This window comes from Euleptes europaea, chromosome 21 (assembly GCF_029931775.1).
Source record: "Euleptes europaea isolate rEulEur1 chromosome 21, rEulEur1.hap1, whole genome shotgun sequence".
In the NCBI taxonomy this organism is placed as follows: Eukaryota; Metazoa; Chordata; class Lepidosauria; order Squamata; family Sphaerodactylidae; genus Euleptes; species Euleptes europaea.
The window spans coordinates 16506564-16529976 of NC_079332.1; positions in this window are offsets into that span (position 1 = coordinate 16506564).

Below are 23413 nucleotides of genomic sequence, written 5' to 3' on the forward strand. Positions count from 1 at the left end.
GTCAACCCTACTGTAGGGTTGCCAGGTCCATCTTGACCACTGACGGGAGGTTTTTGGGGTGGAGCCTGAGGAGGGCGGGGTTTGGGGAGGGGAGGAACTTCAATGCCATAGAGTCCAATTGCCAAAGTGGCCATTTTCTCCAGGGGAACTGATTTCTATCAGTTGAAGATCAATTGTAAGAACAGGAGATCTCCAGCTAGTACCTGGAGGTTGTCAACCCTAGCCACCGTAGGCTCAAAACCCTATCCACCGTAGGCTTGCCACTGGAGAGTGGAGAGAGCAGGTGACAGTTTGAATGGTTCAGCTTCAAATAGGGTTGCCAACTTCCAGGTGGTGGCTGGAGATCTCCTGCTATTACAACTGAGCTCCTGGTTTGCGCCTCAAACATAATTCTTCTGAGGATGCATATTACAAACCGGCAGCCAATGGGTTAAGTAAATCTTTGAAAGACAGAGGATATCCAAGTGATACAATCACGCATGTGCTAGCCAGGGCACAAAGAGTAGAGAGAGCTACCCTCCTAAAAAAACGAAGAAGGGAACCATGGGGAGGTTTAAATTTTGCTCTGCAATATACACATTTTTCCAACAATATTATTCAAATTATTAAAAAACATTGGCATGTGGTGGAAACTATCCCGGAATGCCATATACCACCGCAAATAGGTCTCAGAAAGACCCATTCCCTTAGGGACCAATGGGTACAAGCCGATTATAGAATGAGAGCACCGGACAATAAACCGGCAGGACACTTCCGGTGTAACAACTGTGCGGCTTGTTCCCTATGTCTAGAAGTCAGGGAATTCAAGAAGGCTGATTCAAATTTTACATTTACATTAAAAAAAAAACTTCACGAATTGCAATACCCAAAGAAGTGTTTATTGTATCTTGTGTCCTTACAATAAAATTTACATTGGGACTAGTATACGTGCAGTTAAAAACCGCATTTTAGAACATAGTTCGAGGATTAGGGCAAAAATATTAGAAGCCCCCTTAGTGGAACATTTTTGCAACTACAGGCGTTCTGAAAACGACCTCCGATACTTTGTTATTTGGCATTTACGTTCCAGGATATTTGATAGGGTTAATGTTGAAAGAATCTTAAAGCAGAAGGAAGCTTTTTTTTTTTATCCACCTATTCCAGACAATTACACCACACGGTTTGAATATGGAAAATGATCTTTCTTGCTTCATAGGTGACTAGATAACAACTTTGTTTTGTTGACCTTGATTTGTTAATATTGAATGCTGATAGAACCTGAGGGGCTAGAGGTAATGTTATACACCTGAGGATAATTAGGAGCATATTAGGAGATCTCCAGCCACCACCTGGAGGTTGGAAAAGATCCAAACAGCACTACAAGGTAATCTCAACAAAAGATAAGTTTATCAAAGTGCAGGTAAGTGCAAAAAGTGAACCTATATACAACGGAAACACAATCAAATTTTTTCTATACAGTTAGCAGAAATAGTCCAGCAAAATATACAATATAGCGAGAGAAATTGTCCAATGGATCACATAAGAACCATATCACTGTCCATAAAAGACTTTCCTGTGCTTCAAAGTACCTGGACACGAGATGTCTGAAACAAGGACCACAGCGAGGAGGTGCCAAGAAGTGGTGCCCGGACGTGTCGTCTAGATCATGCACACGTTTCGCACGTGGCTTCATCAGCTACACATATCTGCATATCATAATCAACAAAATATACCATGCTAGTACAAAAAAATTTTTGTCAATAATTTTTTTGCAGCATATACCTAACTGGGTGATTAGGACAGGCAGGTATCCTGCAGGGGAACCCTAAACTCTCATGAAATCTGACTAGCTGGTGGAAGGCAGATAAGACGTCAGTGTCATTCCCAATTAATAAAATGGAATCAGTTAATATGAATAGGCAATAGAAATGGATTAATGAATAGTTGTGAACCTTTTATATCATAGGTAACTGTTACTACCCATAGGGAGTTCATGAAAATTAGGCTATTAAGAAATAATACCAATGGAACTTTGACGGTACTTTTATTGAAAGACTTTTACTATAAAGACTTAATAAATATAAAAGCAATTTGTAAAGAAGTTAGAAATGTATAATTTAATTTTTGGCTAATGGGCAGATGGGTTATTGTATATGATAGGTGTCAGAGGAGAAACTGAAGAAGAACTGAAACGATCGTCTTCCCCTTCTGCCTGACATCTGAAAGGAAACAAAAGACATACTTTGGACATATTTAAGATCGTTACGTTGTTGAAATATTGTATGTTACACTATACTTACCTGTTATAGGAAATAGTAGTCTCTCATTATTGTTGGTGTTTTTTCTACATGTGTGGAGATTGTAGCAATATAGTTGTTCCCTTGTATATTGGGGTTTATATTTAAACCAGACTGTGTGTGGGTTTTTTTTGGGATTGTAACCTCCAGGTGGTGGCTGGAGATCTCCCGCTATTACAACTGAGCTCCTGGTGACAGAGATCAGTTCCCATGGAGAAAACGGCAGGTTTGGCCATTGGACTCTATGGCATTGAAGTCCCTCTCCTCCCCAAACCCCACCCTCCTCAGGCTCCACCCCCCAACTCTCCAGTTATTTTCCAACCCAGAGCAGGCAACCCTAGCTACAAAATATGTTTGTGTGTGTGTGTAGAAGAAGAAGAAGAAGAAGAGGAAGAGGAGGAGGAGGAGGAGGAGTTGGTTTTTATATGCCGACTTTCTCTACCACTTAAGGAAGAATCAAACCGGCTTACAATCACTCCCCTTCCCCTCCCCACAACAGACGCCCTGTGGGGTAGGTGGGGCTGAGAGAGCTCTAAGAAAGGTGTGACTAGCCCAGCTGGCTTCGTGTGTAGGAGTGGGGAAACAAATCCAGTTCCCCAGATTAGCCTCAGCCGCTCATGTGGAGGAGTGGGGAATCGAACCCAGTTCTCCAGATCAGAGTCCACCGGTCCAAACCACCGCTCTTAACCACTACACCATGCTGGCTTTCTACCACTGCACCATGCTGCCGTAGGGGGCAGGAATACGTCCACCTTTCTCTGTTACACCAGCTTAATATATACCAGTGGTTCCCAACCTTTTTTTGACCAGGGACCACTAGGACTTTTTTGTTCGGTGCAGGGACCCCGAGGTTCAAAATAAAAATTCTGAGAATTTGAAAATAAACTTTAATCATAACTGTTAGTTAAACATTAAACTTAGAATAATCTTTGAATATATATATATTTATAATAGAGAACTTTTAATTGAACATATTAATTTATTATGGGTTTATAACTTTGTTTCGCGGACCGTAATTTAGTTCTCGTGGACCCCTGGGGGTCCACGGACCCCCGGTTGGGAACCAGTGATATATACGGAGAGAGTTTCTTGTGGCAATCAGAAGACAAGCCAAAATTGGAGAGGGGGGGGGAATTGCAGAGGAAGTCAAACGCAGCTGGGGGGGGGATTCGCTCTTTAATGGGGATGTGATGTGTGTCCGCCAATTCTCCTGGGCGCGATTTAAATGGTAATGTATTCCACCATCTTTTACAGTGAACGGATCGTGCAGACTTCAGCCGAACCGCTCAGACTGACAGCAGAAGAAACAATGCGGAAATACCCAGGGGAAGGGGAAAAATCTGCCAACTAGCCCCAAAAATGTGATTAGGTCGCTGTCAGAATTGGTTGTCGAGGAACTCCTCGTCCCCTTTCTACCACGGCCTCTGCTCCTTTCCCATGTTACTCAGCTGAAGCAGTGACCCTTGGAGCCAGCGTGGTGTAGGGGTGAAGAGCGGTGGTTTGGAGCGGTGGACTCTGATCTGGAGAACCGGGTTCGATTCCCCGCCCCTCCACGTGAGCGGCGGAGGCTAATCTGGTGAACCGGGTTGGTTTCCTCCCTCCTCCGCACGAAGCCAGCTGGGTGACCTTGGGCTAGTCACAGCTCTCTTAGAGCTCTCTCAGCCCCAGCTACCTCACAGGATGTCTGTTGTGGGAAGGGGAAGGGAAGGGGATTGTAAGCCGGCTTGATTCTCCTTAAAAGGTCGAGAAAGTCGGCATATAGAAACCAACGCTTCTTCAGCCAGCGATGTGTAGTTCCACCACGGCCTTTGCTCCTTTCCCATGTTACTCAGCTGAAGCAGTGACCCTGGGCTAGTCACAGTTCTCTCTAAACTCTCTCAACCCCACCTACCTCACAAGGTGTCTGTTGTGAGGGGAAGGGAAGGCGACTGTAAGCCACTTTGAGACTCCTTAATAGTAGAGAAAAGCGGGGTATTAAAACTAACTCTTCTTCTTTTTCTTCTCCTTCACCTCCCCCTCCTCCTTCTTCTATTTTAACAACATATTCCCAGTGTCCAGGTAGAGTTGCCAATTCCAGTTTGGGAAATTTCTGCAGATTTAGGACTGGCACCTAGGGGCGGAGGATTTTGAGATAGGGAGGGATTCCAGCAGGAATGGTATGTCAATGTAGCCTTTCTGTTTCTTCCGGACTCTATGTTACACCACAGAGTCCACCCTCCGAAGCTACCATTTCCTGCAGGGGAACTGCTCTCTGTAGTATGGAGATCGGTTGTACTTTCAGGAGAACTCCAGGTCCCCCCGCCCCCGGAGGTTGTGAACCTGATACCCAGGCCAAGTGAAATCTGCCAAGATCCTTTCTTCAACTCACCAAACTAGAGCCAGCAGGCTGTAGTGGTTAAGAGCGGCGGACTCTAATCTGGAGAGCCGGGTTCGATTCCCCACTCCTCCACATGAGCGGTGGAGGCTAATCTGGAGAACCAGGTTCGATTCCCCACTCTTCCAAATAAAGCTAGCTTGGTGACCTTGGGCTAGTTCACAGTTCTTTCTGAACGCTCTCAGCCCCACCTACCTCACAAGGTGTCTGTTGTGGGGAGGGGAAGAGAAGGTGATTGTAAGCCAGTTGGAGTTTCCTTAAAGGTAGAAAAAAGTGGGATATAAAACCCAACTCCTCCTCCTCCTCCTCCTCCTCCTCCTCCTCCTCCTCCTCCTCCTCCTCCTCTTCTTCTTCTTCTTCTTCTTCTTCTTCTTCTTCTTCTTCTTCTTCTTCTTCTTCTTCTTCTTCTTCCTCCTCCTCCTCCTCCTCCTCCTCTTCTTCTTCTTCTTCTTCTTCTTCTTCTTCTTCTTCTTCCTCCTCCTCCTCCTCCTCTTCCTCCTCCTCTTCTTCTTCTTCTTCTTCTTCTTCTTCTTCTTCTTCTTCTTCTAAAGGCCATTTTCAAAGTAGGTTTTCAGCCTTTTGCCACATTCCACAGTCATCCTTCATGAGGTTTTTCACCCTGAAATTTGGCCACCTAAGCACGGTTGAAAGTTCCTTCTTCACACAATGCAGAAGAACATCTGGGAATGAGAAACGCACATCTGCCCGAACAGACATATATCACCAAGTAAACCCCCCATCCCAGAGATGCAGTTTGGTCTAAGTGCGCTTTCAAAAGCATGCGCTCCTTATTTAATAGAGATGATTATAGCGGCAAAACAAACCATCTTTCATTTCTCCCCTCCCCAAATTTGTCATATTGCTCTGCTCAAAGCGCTGAGAGGCCAAGCCATTCCTCTGAGTTTTCCTTTGCTCGTTCCTCCCGCTCCAAAGTCATTTCAATATTTTACTATCTCAGTAATAAAAAATGCATCACTCTCCGGCCGGTCGCACGGCGGTATTTCTGCCACTGCCTCATCACGGCGGAGAAATCTGTAGCCCTCAGCCAATTTCATTTGTTTGCTAAAGAACAGAAACTAGAACACAGTAGAGTGAAGGAGGGGGTGAGAAATTAAAGAGGAGGTGGGTTGCCAACCTCCAGGTGGTGGCTGGAAATCTCCTGCTGTTACAACTGATCTCCAGACAATAGAGATCAGCTCCCCTGGAGAAAATGGCCATTGGACTCTATGGCATTGAAGTCCCTCCCCTCCCCAAACCCTGCCCTCCTCAGAATCCGCCCCCAAAACCTCCCGCTAGTGGTGAAGAGGGACTTGGCAACCCTAACGGTAGGATTGGCAACTCCAGGTTGGGAAATACCTGGAGATTTTGGGGGCAGAGCCCGAGGAGGGTGGGGTTTGGAGAGGGGAGGAACTTCAACAAGGTACAATGCTATAGAGACCTGGCAACCCTATGGATTGGGACCAGGGGGGAGCAGCCACTCCATAATACTATGGCAATATTGATTGGGTTTGGAGTAAGGTTACCAACTCTGGGTGAGGAAACACCTGGAGATGTTGAGGGTGGAGCCTGAGAAGGGTGGGGTTTGGAGAGGGGAGGGACTTCAGCAAGGTACTATGCCATAGAGACCACCCTCCAAAGCAGCCATTTTCTCCAGGGGAACTGCCCTCTGTCGCCTGGAGCTCAGTTGTAATAGCGGGAGATCTCCAGCCACCACCATGAGGTTGGCAACCCTACCAGCAGGCTTCTGATTGGCCACTGAAGATTTCCTTGGCTATACATTCAAAATAACATTATTTCAGCGGCCGCTTCCACTACAATGTTGGTTTTTCCTTTCTTTAACTCCCCTTTCCCAGTTTATTTTTTGTAATGACTTCTCTTATACCCTGCACTCAGGCTTCTGCGTTGCGCGGCTGGCTCCGCCTCCTGCAGCAACTATTTTGGGGTTGCACCTTCCCCCCCATGACAGAATTCCAAAGGTGCCCACCGGCTCAAAAAGGTTGGGGACCCCTGGCCTAGCAGGCAATGATCTCCCATCCAAAGGACAGATCCGTTGGCTTTGTGTGAACGCGTCCATCAAAAAGGATGATTTTGGCAGATACCATCATTGATTAGGGTTCGGATCCCCCATCTACTGTAGGGAATCCCTGTGTGGATTCAGGCTTTCAATAAGGAGGTGGAACGGTTTGATTCAGTTTTCTTACGCCGTATACTTGGTATCCCTAATTCAGTTGGATACCCTACATTATGTGCCGAGTTGGGACTCCATCTCTTGGGACGTAGAGCATGGGTTTCGGCCATTGGATTTTGGTTGCACTTCCACTTTCGAACTCCGTCAAATAGCCTTATAGCTAGTCTACTTGCTGACCCTTATACCTCTAAATGGTCACTTTTGATATCACAGAACATTCACTCTTTAGCCCTTGATATGGAGGCTATGGCCAACTCTGGAGAAGCCTACATTTTCCACGTGATTCAAAGGAGGATCTGGGATGTAGAACAACAACTAATAATTGCTGGAGTGAACAAGATCTGCTCACCATTTTTCTTCGGCCTCACCTATTCACAGATGGCCAAATTCAGTTCTCCCCCAGCATCGCAGAGCCTTTATGTTGGCTAGGCTGAATGTATTTCCATCAGCAATGGTTAGTGGCAGATCTAAGAAAGTACCCCGTGAGAAAAGGCTCTGTAGTTGCCGTCTTAAAGAACTGGACTCAGTCCATCATATCCTCTTGTGCTGCCCAACAGCACTTGCAACTGATCGGACCTCATCTACAGGCCCAGAAAAACTCAGCAGACATGAGGACTAGGTTTTTATCGATGGACAGAATCCCGGAGGTTACTGAACATGTTGCTGAGTATCTTGCTATTATTATGAAGATAAACACATACACACAGAGAGAATGGTGGTGTAGGATAAGAACTGTGACTATAGATATGTACCACTGTATTTGCCATTAAAGTGTTTGGATGGCATTATCTGCCTGTTAAGCAATTTTACTGAAGCAGATGGATAGCTCATGATAGAATATGATTTTCCTTTGGTGTTTGTATTATTGCATGTTAAAATGCTGTTATTATGCCAATAAAGATTTACGTATGTATGTATGTAAGAGCCCCCTGGCGCAGAGTGGTAAGCTGCAGTACTGCAGTCCAAGCTCTGCTCACGAGTTCGATCCCAATGGAAGTTGGTTTCAGGCTTAAGGTTCACTCAGCCTTCCATCCTTCCGAGGTCGGCAAAATGAGTACCCAGCTTGCTGGGAATAAACCACGCTGGAAAAATATTACTACGAATCCAAGTTGCAGAGAGAGTATATGTGGTCGTTTTCACAGGGCGCTTTTCAGCCTTTTACCGTTGTACTGCTTGGAAATTGTGTCCGTCATCAAACGAAGAAGCTGGGTCCCAGGAGCATAACATCTGGCACAAAGTGTTTTATTTCATCCGTGGTATCGTCTGGCCAAATTTCAGGATGAAAACCCTGATGAAGGATGACTGGCGAATGTGGCAAAAGGCTGAAAACCTACTTTGAAAACGGCTCTATGCATGAAGAAGAAGAGTTGGTTTTTATACCCCGATTTTCTCTACCTTTAAGGAGACGCACACTGGCTTACAATCACCTTCCCCTCCCCACAACAGACACCTTGTGAGGTAGGTGGGGCTAAGAACTGTGACCAGCGGGGTGTAGTGGTTAAGAGTGGTGGTTTGGAGCGGTGGACCCTGATCCGGAGAACCGAATTTGATTCCCCGCTCCTCCACGTGAAGCCAGCTGGGTGACCTTGGGCTAGTCACAGCTGTCTTAGAGCTGTCTCTCAGCCCCATCTACCTCACAGGGTAACTATTGCGGGGAGGGGAAAGGAAGCCGGTTTGATTCTTACTTCAGTGGTAGAGAAAGTCGGCTTTTTAAAACCAAATCCAAAAAAACCCTCTTCAAGGTCACCCGGCAAGCTTCATGTGGAGGGGGGGGGGGAATCAAATCTGGTTCTCCAGGTTAGAGTATGCCGCTCTTAACCACTATACCATGCTGGTGTCTTGCGAGACTTTCTGGGGCTACCCACCCAATGAGGACAGCTCACCTGTCCAAGATCATCCATCAAGGGGCAGGTCCTCGTGAAATCCTTATTCTTCACGGCTCGCTAGCTACCGTGACCTAATCCGACAAGACAGTTCTTATTGTTCTCAGCCTGAATTCGATGGACAGCCTTGGGCAAATCATATGAACATATGAGGCTGTTTTATTCCTTGGCCCATATGGTTTTCCTTGACTGCAACAGTTCTTCCAGGTCATTGGTAGGAGGTTTCTCTCTCCACCTTCTAGCTCGGCTCCATTTTAAGCCTAGAGATGCCAGAACCAAAGCAAAATTTGGCACCGGTTCTGTCCCTGAGGAATGTTGTACATTAGAAACATAGAGTTAGAAAGTTTTCTCTCTGTCTCATAATCCCAGAACGCGGGCTCATCTGCTGAAGCTGGAGGGTGAGAGATTCAAAACAGACCAAAGGAAGGATTTCTTCACACAACACACAGTTCAGCTGTGGAACTCCCTGCCCCAGGATGTGGTGATGGCTGCCAACTTGGAAGCCCTGAAGAGGGGAGTGGACATGTTCATGGAGGAGAGGGCTACCCATGGCTACTAGTCAAAATGAATACTAGTCATGATGCATATTTATTCTCTCCAGGATCAGAGGAGCAGGCCCATTATATCAGGTGCTTTGGAACGCAGGCAGGGCGATGGTGCCGCAGAGGTCTTGTTTCGGGGCTTCCCAGAGGCACCTGGTTGGCCACTGTGTGAATACACTGCTGGACTTGATGGGCCTTGGTCTGATCCAGCATGGCTTTTCTTATGTTCTTGTGTTCTTGTGAACCTCCAGGGTCATCTAGTCGAACCCCCTGCACAATGCAGGAAGGCACCACCAGCGTCATTTAGTCCAACTCCATGAACAATGCAGGGCATTCACAACTACCTCTCCCACTCCACCCCCAGTGACCTCTACTTCATGCCCAGAAGATGGCTAAAAAAAACCCCTCCAGGATTCCTGGCCAAGCTGGCCTGGAGGAAAATCCCTTCCTGGCCCCAAAGTAGTGATCGGCATTTCCCTTGGCATGTAAGAAAGGGCCACGGGAGCCAAACACTGATGCAACCCTTCCTTAAAGCAGATAATCACCGAGGAACTGCTCTAAGAATTTCTTAACAGTGGAACAGGCTTCCTCGGGAGGTGGTAAGCTGTCCTTCCCTGGAGGTTTCAAGCAGAGGCTAGATGGCCATCTGTCAGCCAGGCTGATTCTGTGAACTTAGGCAGATCATGAGAGAGAGGGCAAATTGGCCACCTTCTGGGTATGGTGCAGGGGTCACTGAGGGAGTGGGGGGGGGAGGCAGTTGTGAATTTCCCGCATTGTGCAGGGGGGTTGGAGTAGATGACCCTGGGGGGTCCCTTCCAGCTCTATGATTCTGACTCGATAATCCTCCCCCGCACATGTGATTCAAAAATCCAAGCAGAAGAGCCTCCATTTCTTAACTGTACGGTTGTTATAGCTACTGTAAACAGAAATTATAACTAATATAAATGGGCAGGGAGAGGCTAACAGTAACTGATGAGGGGAAACATTTATTACTCTTCTGCAAATTCTGCCACCTTGGGATCACTTTCCACAACGCATGAAGTGGAGAGGAGAGTGGTTTAGCAATATGTGCCTGAAAGGGGCGTTATCCAACCAGAAGGGTTATCCCAGACACATATTGCACCCCCCCAGCTGAATTATTCTTCAGTAGGGCAAAAACGACAGGCAAACTCCCAATCATGTGCAAAGGAAGCAAGGGGATGCCTGTTTTTAACCACAACAACAGGAACAAGAGGATCTAAACCCCGTCCTCTTTCTCACTCCGGGGCTTCAAGTATTTTTCTTCTAAACAGACTCTGATTTTGCCAGCCCCCCCCCCCCAATAGGGGAGCAAAGCAGCTTTCCATCGTTCTCCTCTCCTCCAGTTCACTGTCACAACAACCTTGCAAGGTAGCTTAGGCGTGTGACTGGCCTACGGTCACCTGGCAAGAAGAAGAAGAAGAGTTGGTTTTTATATGCCGACTTTCTCTACCATTAAGAAAGAATCAAACCGGCTTACGATCACTTTCCCTTCCCCTCCCCACAACAGACACCCTGGGAGGAAGGTGGGGCTGAGAGAGTGTGACTAGCCCAAGGTCACCCAGCTGGCTTCATGTGTAGGAATGGGGAAACAAAACCAGTTTACCAGATTAGCCTCCGCCGCTCATGTGGAGGGGCGGGGAATCAAACCCAGTTCTCCAGATCAGAGGCCACCTCTCCAAACCACTGCTTTTAACCACTGCACCATGCTGGCTTCCACAGCAGAGTGAGGATCCGAACGCGGGTCTCCCAGATTTAAATTTGACACTAACCACGATTACGCTTGCTCTGAACCCCTTAACCCCTCCTGTCTCTTAAACCTTTCCTGATGTTTGTCGCTGTTGCATGGTTTGAGGTTTGGGCTATGGGAAAAGCGACATAGAATTGATTTTTTTAAGAAGAGAGGGATAAAGACAGGAGTGCAGCTGGGTACATGCCTGAATGCCTTGGCGGAAACACAATTTTAAAAAAAATGTGATAAATAAATAAACCATGGCTTTAGAAGAAGCTGTGCTTCCAGCGGGGAAACCAGGCAAAACAAATGTCCGGTCATTTGGGGGGAAACGACTGCTTCGAGCTGGCGGCAGAGCTCCGTCAGTGCTTGGGAGATTTCTCAGGCTGAATGGGCAGAGGGAGCAGCTTTATACCTCCAAGCGGGATCGTATTGGTCCTTTGTCTCAACTGACCTTAGGGTTGCCAGCTCCAGGTTGGGAAATACCTGGAGATTTTTTTGGGGGGGGGATGAGGAGGGCGGGGTTTGGAGAGGGGAGAGTCTTCAGTGCCATAGAGTCCAGTTCCCAAAGCAGCCATTTTCTCCAGGGGAACTGATCTCTAGCGGCTGGAGCTCGGTTGCAATAGCAGGAGATCTCCAGCCACCACCTGGAGGTTGGCAATCCTACTGGACCTTACAGTAGGAATGCTGTCTTCATGGCCTGCACCCAGTGGGAGGGCAGAGGAGGAGAACCTTTGGGGTGGTCAAACACCACCTTGACCGCCCTCTCCCCTAGGGTTGCCAGGTCCCACTTCGCCACCAGCGGGAGTTTTTGGGGGCGGAGCCTGAGGAGGGCAGGGTTTGGGGAGGGACTTCAATGCCATAGAGTCCAATGGCCAAAGCGGCCATTTTCTCCAGGGGAACCTGGAAAGCAGTTGCAATAGCGGGAGATCTCCAGCTAGTACCTGGAGGTTGGCAACCGTACTCTTCCCAGCTGCAGTGGGCACCCTACGCTGCAATAGAGAACAGACCAAAGAGCATCCTACCCTGCTACATTGCCACAATCGTCCTGGTTTCAGTCTCCCATTCTCCCCCCCTCCAAATAATCTCTTGGCATTTGCCAAGGCAGTGTTGGGAACCTTGAGTGAGGTCCAAGACATCTGACACCCTGTGGTTCTACTATTAATACTATTGATATTAATGCAGTATACTATTAATACTATTAATACAAAATACAGCTGTTTCCTGTGTGTGTGTCACACACACACCCCAGCCAACTCCTGGGGCATTTATCCATTCCACATATATAACTCTCATCCTTCAAGAAAACGCAAGGAAGGAGTGATCAACGTTTTTCTGAGCATCAATAAATCTCTCCATCGGATAACAGGCCTAAAATTATAGGGCATTTAACAGGTTCTAAGTACCCTGCTGTATCCCTTGCTGCATTTTATTTAGGGCATCTGTGAATTTACCGCCCCTTTATTACCCAGCCCCTGCGGAAATATGTCAAGCACTTCCAGCGAGCGACCGATTGGGGTCGGGAAACGGCAGACCGTAACTTGACGAAATCGATCAATGAATCAAACCGTTCCACCCTAGGTAATTAATAGGGTTTCCAGGTCCCTCTTCGCCACCAGTGGGAGGTTTTTTGGGTAGAGCCTGAGGAGGACGGGGTTAGGGGAGGGACTTCAATGCCGTAGAGTCCAATGGCCAAAGGGGCCATTTTCTCCAGGGGAACTGATCTGTATTGGCTGGAGATCAGTTGTAATAGCAGGAGATCTCCAGCTACTACCTGGAGGTTGGTTAAAGAAAACAATATAGCAATTCTTTCGTTTTCCCAGGGTTCCTTAAGTCCTTAAGTTTTCGGAGAATCTGTGCATGTGGAGTAGCGCAAAATCCCCCCCCCCCCCAGCACAGTATTTGCCTGGGAAATCAGCTTGGGGATAGGGCTGCCAACTTCCAGGTACTAGCTGGAGATCGCCCACTATTACAACTGATCTCCAGCCGATAGAGATCAGCTCCCCTGGAGAAAATGGCCACTTTGGCAATTGGACTCTGTGGCATTGAAGTCCCTCCCCTCCCCAAACCCCGCCCGCCTCTGGCTCCGCCCCAAAATCTCCAGGTATTTCTCAACCTAGAGCTGGCAACCCTAGTTGGTCGGGGGACCAGCTCTTTAAAAACAGCAATGTGGAGTTTGGCCCTAGCATCTGGGAGACCCAGGTTCGAATCCCCACTGTACCGTGGAAACTTGCTGGGTGACCTTGGGCCAGCCTCACACACTCAGCTTCACCTACCTCACAGGGCTGTTGTGAGGATAAAAGGGAGAAGGGGGGAATGATGGAAGCCGCTTTGAGTGGTGGGTTATAAATGAAGAAAGCAAACAAATAAATAAAAGTGGGTCTCCATTAGGGTTGCCAGGTCCCTCTTTGTTACCGACAGGAGGTTTTGGGGCGGAGCCTGAGGAGGGCAGGGTTTGGGGAGGGCAGGGGTTTCAAGGCCATAGGGTCCAACTGCCAGAGCAGCCATTTTTTCCAGGGGAACCAATCTCTACCAGCTGGAGATCAGTTGTAATAGCAGGAGATCTCCAGCTAATACCTGGAGGTTGGCAACCCTAGTCTCCATGACTGAGAAGTGATGGGAATCACCATCCGCTAATTCTGGCTTGTGCTGCTGCTCAAACGTCTTGTGTGATCCAGAGGCCGAAAAGGAACATGGAAGGACCGCTGGGGTAGAGATGGGCAGTTTGCCAAGTGAAGGACCCTGGCAGAGGTCCAGAGCTTGTCTCGTAAGAAAGGAAGTATTTACAACAGTTCTGCAATAAAACCAGTGGCCCCAAAAAGAAATTTCTGCATAGCCGATGGAATATATTTGGGCTGCCAACCTCCAGGTGGGGCCTGGATAGGGTTGCCAATCTCCCGGTGGCACCTGGACATCTCCTGCTATTATGGACAATCTCCAGATGATCAAGATCAGTTCTCCTGGAGAAAATGGCTGCTTTGGAAGGTAGACCCTATGACATTATGAACATATGAAGCTGCCTTATACTGGATCAGACCCATGGTCCATCAAAGTCAGTATTGTCTACTCAGACCGGCCGCGGCTCTCCAGGGTCTCAGGCGGAGGTCTTTCACATCACCTACTTGCCTAGTCCCTTTAACTGGAGATGCTGGGGATTGAACCTAGGGCCTCCTGCATGCCAAGCAGATGCTCTACCACTGAGCCACGGCCCCTGTTGAGTTCCCTCCTCCATCCCCCAAATCTCCAGGTATTTTCCAACCCAGAGCTGGCAACCCTAGGCCTGGAGCTCTCCAGGAATTACAACCACTAGGGTTGCCAGGTCCCTCTTCACCACCAGTGGGAGGTTTTGGGGGTGGAGCCTGAGGGGGGCGGGGTTTGGGGGAGGGGAAGGACTTCAATGCCATAGAGTTCAATTGCCAAAGCATCCATTTTCTCCAGGACCTCTATTGGCCGGAGATCAGTTGTAATAGCAAGAGATCTCCAGTTAGTACCTGGAGGTTGGCAACACTAACAACTGATCCCCAGACAACAGAGAACGTTACAGCTTGAGATGGCAAAATTGCCCGGTATACCATAGATTCTAGGTGAAATCCTTCTCCAAGTTCCCCTCTCCATGGGCACCATTCCCACATCTCCAGGAATTTCCTAAGCTGGAGTTGGCAACCCTAGACGTCTTAGGATTCAGACCTCACAAGATAATACGTTTGGTGGCATCTTTGTGTCGGGTGCCTACGTGCGAGCGAGCATCGATCCGGGATTCAGGCGTTCCCCAGTGCCGATCGTTCCCCTACCTTGTGTGATAACTAAGGCGAAGTGCGTGGGTGAAAATCTCCAGCACACTGTCAGAGGAAGAGGCTCCCCTCGCATGTCTCTGCGCATGTGACTCTGTGGCAGGAGAGCTCTCTCTCGGAACCAAAGGGGCCAGAAACACAGCGGCTAAAGGCTCTGCTTTATTTATTTGAAGATTACATCTCCCCGTCCTCTGGCTGCCTTGTCATTTGCACGGTATTGAGTTTTATAGGAAGAAAACCGGCACATTCTTTGTTCAGGCTGTTCTCTTGTGCGCGCGCGCGCACACAGCCCAGCGCCAGGCCGGTTTTGCTTCTAATGGCTTGGCGTTGTTCATTTTTTTAACTGTTTCTAGGGTGGCTTCTGAAAAGATTAAAAAGGAAAACAGATGAGAATCTCTCTTCCCCCCCCCCTCCAGTTCACTTGACTCCACTGTGAGCTTCATGTGGGAAAGTAAATGGCTGGAAAGGGTTGGGGAAATCATAGAATCATAGAGTCAGAAGGGGTCATAGAGGCCATCTAGTCCAACCCCCTGCTCAATGCATGCTCAGCCTAGATCATCCCTGACAAGTGTTTGTCCAGCCACTGCTTAAAGACTGCCAGTGAGGGGGAGCTCACCACCTCCCTAGGCAGCCCATTCCCCTGCTGAACAACTTAAGCCATTTATGCATGGTCAATTTTGATGCTCGCTCCAAGCTCTTTTTTTTTAAAATGCGGCTTTAAAAATGCCTATTCGTGGTCCCAAGGCAAAAGGGGAAATTCCACCCCCACCCCACTCGCCTGCTCCTTCGTTCCTGTGTGCAAAGCCATTAGCATGTGCATAGCTAACGCACCGCTGTTGTTTTGCATGGTTCCTTCGGGGGATATTTTGCGGCGGGGGCCGAGCAAACACCAAAGGTCGCGTTAAAGGGGCTCTTAAGTAATGCAAAGCAGGTATGCACTGGCTTCGCAGTTACTTCCGGAATGAAGGTCCAACGTGAAAATTTCCCCCCAAAAAAATGTGGGGCAATTCACGCTGGAACGCGCTGCAAATTACTGAGCATAAATGGCCTTACTGTAAAAAAAATTCTTCCAAATGTCCAGCTGGTACCTTTTGTCCATAATTTATACCTGCGTGGTGTACAGGTTAAAAGCGATGGTTTGGTGGACTCTAATCTGGAGAACCGGGTTTGATTCCCCACTCCTCCACATGAAGTCAGCTGGGTGACCTTGGGCTAGTCACAGCGCTCTTAGAGCTCTCTCAGCCCCGCCTACTTCGCAGGGTGTCTGTTCTGGGGAGAGGAAGGGAAGGTGATTGTAAGCCCGTTTGAAATGGTAGAGAAAGCCAGCATGTAAAAACCAACTCTTCTTCTTCTGTTATTGCGAGTCCTTATCCTCTGCTGCCAACAGGAACAGCTCCCTGCCCTCCTCTAAGTGACAGCCCTTCAAATCCTTCAAGAGAGCAATCCTGTCCCCCCTCAACCTCCTCTTCTCCAGACCGAACATGCCCAACCCCCTCTGCCTTTCCCTGTAGGGCTGGGTCTCCAGGCCCCGATCATCCTCATCGCTCTCCTCTGTACCCCCTCCATTCTGCACCCCAAGATCACATTAGCCTTTTTTGCCGCTGCATCACACTGGCTGCTCATATCCAACTTACGGTCCACCCGTACCCCAAGATCTTGTTCACACCCACTGCTACCCAGAAGTGTATCCCCACCCAGTATGCATGTCACTCATTTTTGTTACCCAGATATAGTACTCGGCACTTATACTTGTTGAATTGCATCCTGTTCACTTCCGCCCACTTTTCCACTGTGTTCAGATCTCACTGAATTCTATCTCTGTCTTCCATTGTGTTTGCTGCTCCTCCCAATTTGGTGTCATCTGCAAATTTAATGAGTAGTCCCTCCACACCCTCGTCCTGATTTTGATTAATTTTTATTTTTTTTAGGACCTTTAGCTCTCTTAACCTCCCAACAGTTTGGATGCGGCTTGTCGAAAAGCCGGTCGGCACGATAGTCCTTTCGAAACAGGGAGGGCGTGGATGGTGTGGTCCCGGCAATGAGAAAGTTGGGATCGTGTCATTCCCACACTGTGCCAGAAGGAGAAAAAATTAACCGCTTTCGGTAAGCTCACAGGAGGAGGGTGCTCACCGCAACTCAGCCCGATTCAATAACCTGGACTGACCTCTTTCCAGTCAGCCTCTGCTGGCAGTAGGTTGGTGAGTGGGTGACTCTACTTCAGATGTGCCCGGATACCATTGTTTGTATCAATCGTAACTATTTATATGCCATTAAAGGTTTATTATGATTATGAGATGTGCCCGGATGATCATTCGATCCCTCTTAATCCAGATATTCAGCAGAGTTGGCCTCCCTCAGAGAAGGGTGCCCGTTGTGCCTCGGCATGAGTTCCTGCTCAGGGGCGGGCTGTAAAGGCTGCTGTCTTTTGGGAAGGGAGAAGAAATTGGGATCTGAGCTGGTGTTCTGGGAAATGGAGGGAGCCCAGTGGGTCTCCTCCCCCTTACCAAGGGAAAGGATGCAATATCCCAGCAACCTTTGGTTCTCAATAGGGTTACCAACCTCCAGGTGGGGCCTGGAGAGCTCCCAGAATGACTTCTCTAGACTACTGAAATCAGAGGAAATGGCTACTTTGGAAGGTGGACTCTACGGCATAATACCTGGGCAAAGTCCCTCTCCTCCCCAAACCCTGCCCTTCCCTGGGTCCACCTCCACATTTCCAGAAATTTCCCAACCCGGAGCTGGCAACCCTAGTTTTGGCCTGGTTAAAGGTAAAGGGGGTCCCCTGTGCAAGCACCGGGTCATTTCTGACCCATGGGGTGATGTCACACCCTGGCGTTTACTAGGGGCGAAAACGCATGGTCGCTTTAGCCTCCTTTATTCCGTTTCAGCCAGGATCGAACGCATGAGTTTCCCCGAACGTGGGTTCGATCCTGGCTAAATCCTGGCTGAAACAGGGAATAAAGGAGGCTAAAGCGACCGTGCGTTTTCGACCTGGGAAGACTTTGTTTGCGGTCGTCTACACTTCACCCCCAGCGAGCTGGGTGCCCGACCTCGGAAGGATGGAAGTCTGAGTCAACCTTGAGCCGGCTACCTGAAACCGACTTCCGTTGGGATCGAACGCAGGTTGCAGGCAGAGCTTTTGACTGCTGTTCTGCAGCTTCCCACTCTGCACCATCTTTTAATTTTGCATACAGTGCATTTCAGCTATCCTTCCAGCTAAACATCTCAGGAATACTCAATGCGAATGAGGTATGAGAAAATCGGTTAAAAGTGCGTGTCCCCCCACCCCCACCCAGCACCAAGTCCTTTATAAACGTAAGTAGGGGGCAAAGATGTCAGTGGGACCCCGGAAAGGTGAGGGATCCTTTCCAAGTTTTGACAAAAACAGAACAGAGCGTGAATATAATAAATCGTTTTTAATTAGGAACGAAAAAATACACTCCTAGGCACAGACTGTAAATTTCTCTCCCTCCCTCCCTAACACAAACACACACATGCATAATGAACACCGCGTTGGTGAATGTTTTTCAGGGACATGCCGTGCGCTATAAAACAGAGGTTGAATTTTTTTTATTATTTTTTAAATGTCTTGGCTTCCAAAAGCCACAGTAATGTTAATGGAAGGAGGCCATCGCCTTTCTTCAAAGAAGAAGAGCTGGTTTTTATATGCCCCCCTACCTCCCAGGGTGTCTGTTGTGGGGAGGGGAAGGGAAAGAGATTGTAAGCTGGTTTGATTCTTCCTTAAGCGGCAGAGAAAGTCAGCATATAAAAATTCTTCTTCGAGTGTCAGACTAGGATCTGGGAGATCCAGGTTCGAATCCCCACTCGTGCCACAGAAGCTCGCTGGGGGACCTTGGGCCAGTCACATACTCTCTGCCCAACCTACCTCGCAGGGTTGTTGTGAGAATAAAACGGAGGAGAGGAGAAGGATATAATGCACTTTGGGTGATGAATGGAGTAAACAATTACATTAAGCAAAAATTCATGGCAAATTTGGAGGTTCGCCTTCAAGTTGAATTTTGGGGTGCGTGTGAAAAACCAGGCTCACTTAAGTGCAACGGGATCCCATTCGGTGTTAGAATTAAATGCATCATTCTAGATCACTGGTTCCCAACCAGGGGTCCATGGACCCCCAGGGGTCCGCGAGAACTAAATTAAGGTCCGCGAAACAAAGTTATAAACCCATAATAAATTAATATTTTCAATTAAAAGTTCTCTATTATAAAATATATATATTCAAATATTATTCTAAGTTTAATGTTTAACTAACAGTTATGATTAAAGTTTATTTTCAAATTCCTGGAATTTTTATTTTGAACCTTGGGGTCCCTGCACCGAACAAAAAAGTCCTAGTGGTCCCTGGTCAAAAAAAGGTTGGGAACCACTGCTCTAGATTCTACCAGGACATGAGAGAGCTTCCAGCAGTGAGCGATTTGGGGTCCAACTGCCCCAGTGATTCAAGACCCTGCAACTACATCTTCTTCCGACCGACTGTAAGACTCCAGGACCAAACACGGAATAGATTATCCTCCTGTCCATCAGCAGTTTTCCCTCGCTTCGAAGCGTCCGCTAATCATCAGATCGTCCTTCTGAATATATCCACTCACGTCTGTCTTCCCTGTCTCTCTCGGCCCGTCGCACGACGTTATAACAGAAGAAGCAGATTCATCAAGGAGAAGAAAGTCAGGCCTCCACTGGTTTTCTCTGTTCTGTTTCCCTTCCAGCTTGTCCTCTTGCGACAAACAGTCTTGGGCAGAAAAGACCGTGAAGATGGATATGGGACAGAAGGGTCTGCAACTAGGCTTGGGGGTCAACCTCCCATATCCCAACAGCAGAAGAGCCTGAACAAGTAGCAGGGAAAGAGAATCCTCCTTTTCTCCCCCCCCCCCCCGACACCCCTCCCTGTTGGCCCAGAGGTTCCAGCCATGCTGCAGCCATGTAGGGTTGCCAACTCCAATTCGTGAAATTCCTGGAGATTTGTTGGGGTGGTTAGGGTTGCCAGGTCCCTTTTTGCCACCAGCGGGATGTTTTTGGGGTGGAGCCTGAGGAGGGAGGGGTTTGGGGAGAGAGGGGCTTCAATGCCACAGAGCTCAATTGCCAAAGTGGCCATTTGCACCAGGTGAACTGATCTCTATTAGCTGGAGATGAGTGTAATAGCAGGAGCTCTCCTGCTACCACCTGGACATTGACAACCCTACTCAGTAGGGTTGCCAGGTCCCTCTTCGCCACCGGTGGGGAGGAGCCAAAGGAGGGCAGGGTTTGAGGAGGGGAGGGACTTCAAAGCCATAGAGTCCAATTGCCAAAGCGGCCATTTTCTCCAGGTGAACTGATCTCTATCAGCTAGAGATCAGTTGTAATAGCAGATCTCCAGCTAGTACCTGGAGGTTGGCAACCCTAGGGGTGAACACATGAAACTGCCTTATACTGAATTGTACTCTTGGTCCCTCAAAGTCAGTATCGTCTACTCAGGCCAGCAGCCTCCAGGGTCTCAGGCAGGGGTCTTTCCTATCACCTACTGCCTGGTCCTTTAACTGGAGATGCTGGGGATTGAACCTGGGACCTTCTGCATGCCAAGCAGATGCTTTACCACTAGGCTACGGCCCTTCCCCATGGGTGATGGCTAGGGAAGGCTGGGTTTGTGGAGGGGGGTTCAGCAGGGATGCAATGCCACGGAGACCACCTTCCAAGGCAGCCATTTTCTCCAGGGCAACTGATCTCTGTAGCCTGGAGATCAGTTGCAATTCCAGGAGTCGGCCATTGCAGGGAGATGTAAATGGGTGTGTGCGGATGCAACTGGTGAGGCCAAAGTATGTGTGTGTATGAGGGGAGAGAGTTCCATTTGGGGATCATTGTGGCTGTAATGGGGGGCAGAAAGGAGTGTAGTGGAGAGACCCTGCGGTTGCCAGTCTCCAGGGGGTGTCTGGAGATCTTCCAGTTATGACAACTGGTCTCCAGTTTACAGAGATCAGTTCCCTCTGGAGAAAATGGCTGCTTTGGAAGGGGGAGTCTATGGCATAAAACCCCACTGAGGTCCCTCCCCTCCCCACAATCCACCGCCCCCCCCCAAAAAAAAATCTCAACCCAGATCTGGCAACCCTAAGAGGCCCCCATAGTTCCATGTACCATAGGAGTAAATAGTAATACTCATAATAAAGCATTTTAAAAACGCTTGGCCAAGAATCTACTCACCTCTGCCAACAGAGAGCAAAGTCGGACAGACTGAGAATGTCTACCTGTGGTGTAGTGGTTTGGAGCGGTGGACTCTAACGTGGAGAACCAGGTTCGGTTCCCCACTCCTCCACACGAGTGGTGGACGATAATCTGGTGAACCAGGTTGTTTCCCCAGTCCTTCACACGAAGCCAGCTGGGTGACTTTGGGTTAGTCACAGCATTCTTAGAGCTCTCTCAGCCCCATCTACCTCACAAGCTATCTGTTGTGGGGAGAGGAAGGGAAGGCCAGTTTGATTCTCCTTAAAAGGTAGAGAAAATTAGCATATAAAAACCAGCTTTTCCTCCTCCTCCTCATCTCTTCCTCCTCCTTCTCCTCTCCTCCTCCTTCAGTTCAAACTAGAGATTCAACCCAACAACATTTGAGAATCCCAACCCATTTCAGGTTTGCGCTTGCGTCCTTTTCTCCGTACCATTTTCTACATCTTCAAAAACAGGCTCAATGCCTTGCTGTGCCACCCTCTGTAGAGTTACTCCGGTTGGAGCCCCTCCAAATAAACAGTCTAACTCCGCGTCGGAAAGGGTGTTTGCAATAAAAAGCCTTCCAGAGAGTGGCGCGCAGTGATGGATGTTCTGACAGTTTGGAAATTATTCCCTCCACTTCCGTGTGTAACTACTTCCTAATGACTGGAATTACTGGAGAATTAGCGGAAAGTTAATTCACTCCGCGGGCCCCGACCCGCCTTTGATCAGACCCGAGATCCTTCCCACGAAAATTGCAGTGGACGCTTTTTTTTTACACGCCCGGTCGACGCAACAGAACAATTACTGTAATTTGCCACCGTTTCTGACTCAGCAGCATGGAAAAGCTCCTTTTAAAGAAACCAGCCTGCCCATTAACCCAAGCTTTTCGCCGGGTACATTTAAAGCAAAAAAAAACTTTAATTGCTGGCATCCACGCCGGGATAGGGGGAGGACGGGGAAGGCGCTTGTACCAACACCCAAACTTTCTCTTGTTGTTAAAAAAACCCGGTGATGTGATCAAACGATTGACTGCTGTAATATTAGATTTAGAAACCGCCTCGCTAAGGCCTGATCGAAATGGGATTCTTGGGAAGGGAAAGCATGCCCCGCTTCCATTTGGACTTTTGGCTCTCATGGCTTCGTGGTTACATTTGATAGTGCTGTCAAGTCATAGCTGACATATGGCGACCCCAGCAAGGGGCTTTCAAAGCAAGGGAGAAGCAGAGGGGGTTTGCTGTTGCCTTCCTCTGCAGTGTGTTCCTTGGTGGGCTCCCTTCCGGGTACCGACCCTGCTTAACTTCCAACTTACAGCGACCCCAGCAAAGGCGCTTTCAAGGCAAGGGAGAAGCAGAGGGAGGTGGCCATTGCCTTCCTCTGCAGAGCCTTGGTGGTCTCCCATCCAAGTACTGTCCCTGCTTAGCTACCAATTTATGGCGGCCCCAGCAAGGAGCGTTCAAGGCAAGGGAGAAGCAGAGGGGGTTTGCCACTGCCTTCCTCTGCAAAGTCTTCCTTGGTGGTCTCCCATCCAAGTACCGACCCTGCTTAGTTTCCAACTTACGGTGACCCCAGCAAAGGGGCTTTCAAGGCAAGGGAGAAGCAGAGGGGTTTGCCATTGCCTTCCTCTGCAGAGCCTTTCTTGGTGGTCTCCAATCTGACTACTGACCCTATTTGGCTTCTGAGATCTGATGAGATTGGGCTGTACTAGTAGGTGTTTCCTTGCAACCGGCGGGAGGTTTAGGGAGGCAGGGTCTCGGGGATGGCGATCGGCACCATCTACACGATGACTTCACTTCTGGTTTATGCATCACCCTGGGGGGACGCTGTAGCCCTCGCAGAAAAAATCTATGGTTTCCATGCATTTCAGAGGCTGACATTCCCATGTGGGAACAACTCATTAGACAGAGGACTGTTTGTGCTTGGAGATTAAGGGAAATTCGGAGTACGGTTTTACTAATGGCCCAAATATAGGGAGGGTTTAAAACAGAAAAGCTCACGTACATTTGATATTGAGCTGACTTACCAAATTAGCATCCATTTGCCATAGAACGGAGTGCAGATGCGCCGGCCCTGGGACCTTTCAAAAGCTTTCATCTCATCCCCGGTGCTCAGAAAGAGGCATTTGGCTTTACCTGGCTTTGCATGTCCCGATCGCTAATGCTAATAGCTGCTAGTTTTTTTTTTCCAGTGGACGCACTGTCTTTTAGTGAGTTTCCCTGCAGGGGGCAAATGCTATGGATGGCATGGAGGGAGAGGGGGGGAAATTCAAACTTGATGAATATTAAAGGCCCATCCAAGTTGCAGCTCCTGGTGGGTTTGGTACGGCGGCAGCTGACCGCACAACGCAGTGTGTGTTGTGATTTATTTTATTGGTTTCATTTCTGCTCCACCCGTCTCCCCCGTGGGGATCCAAAAACTGC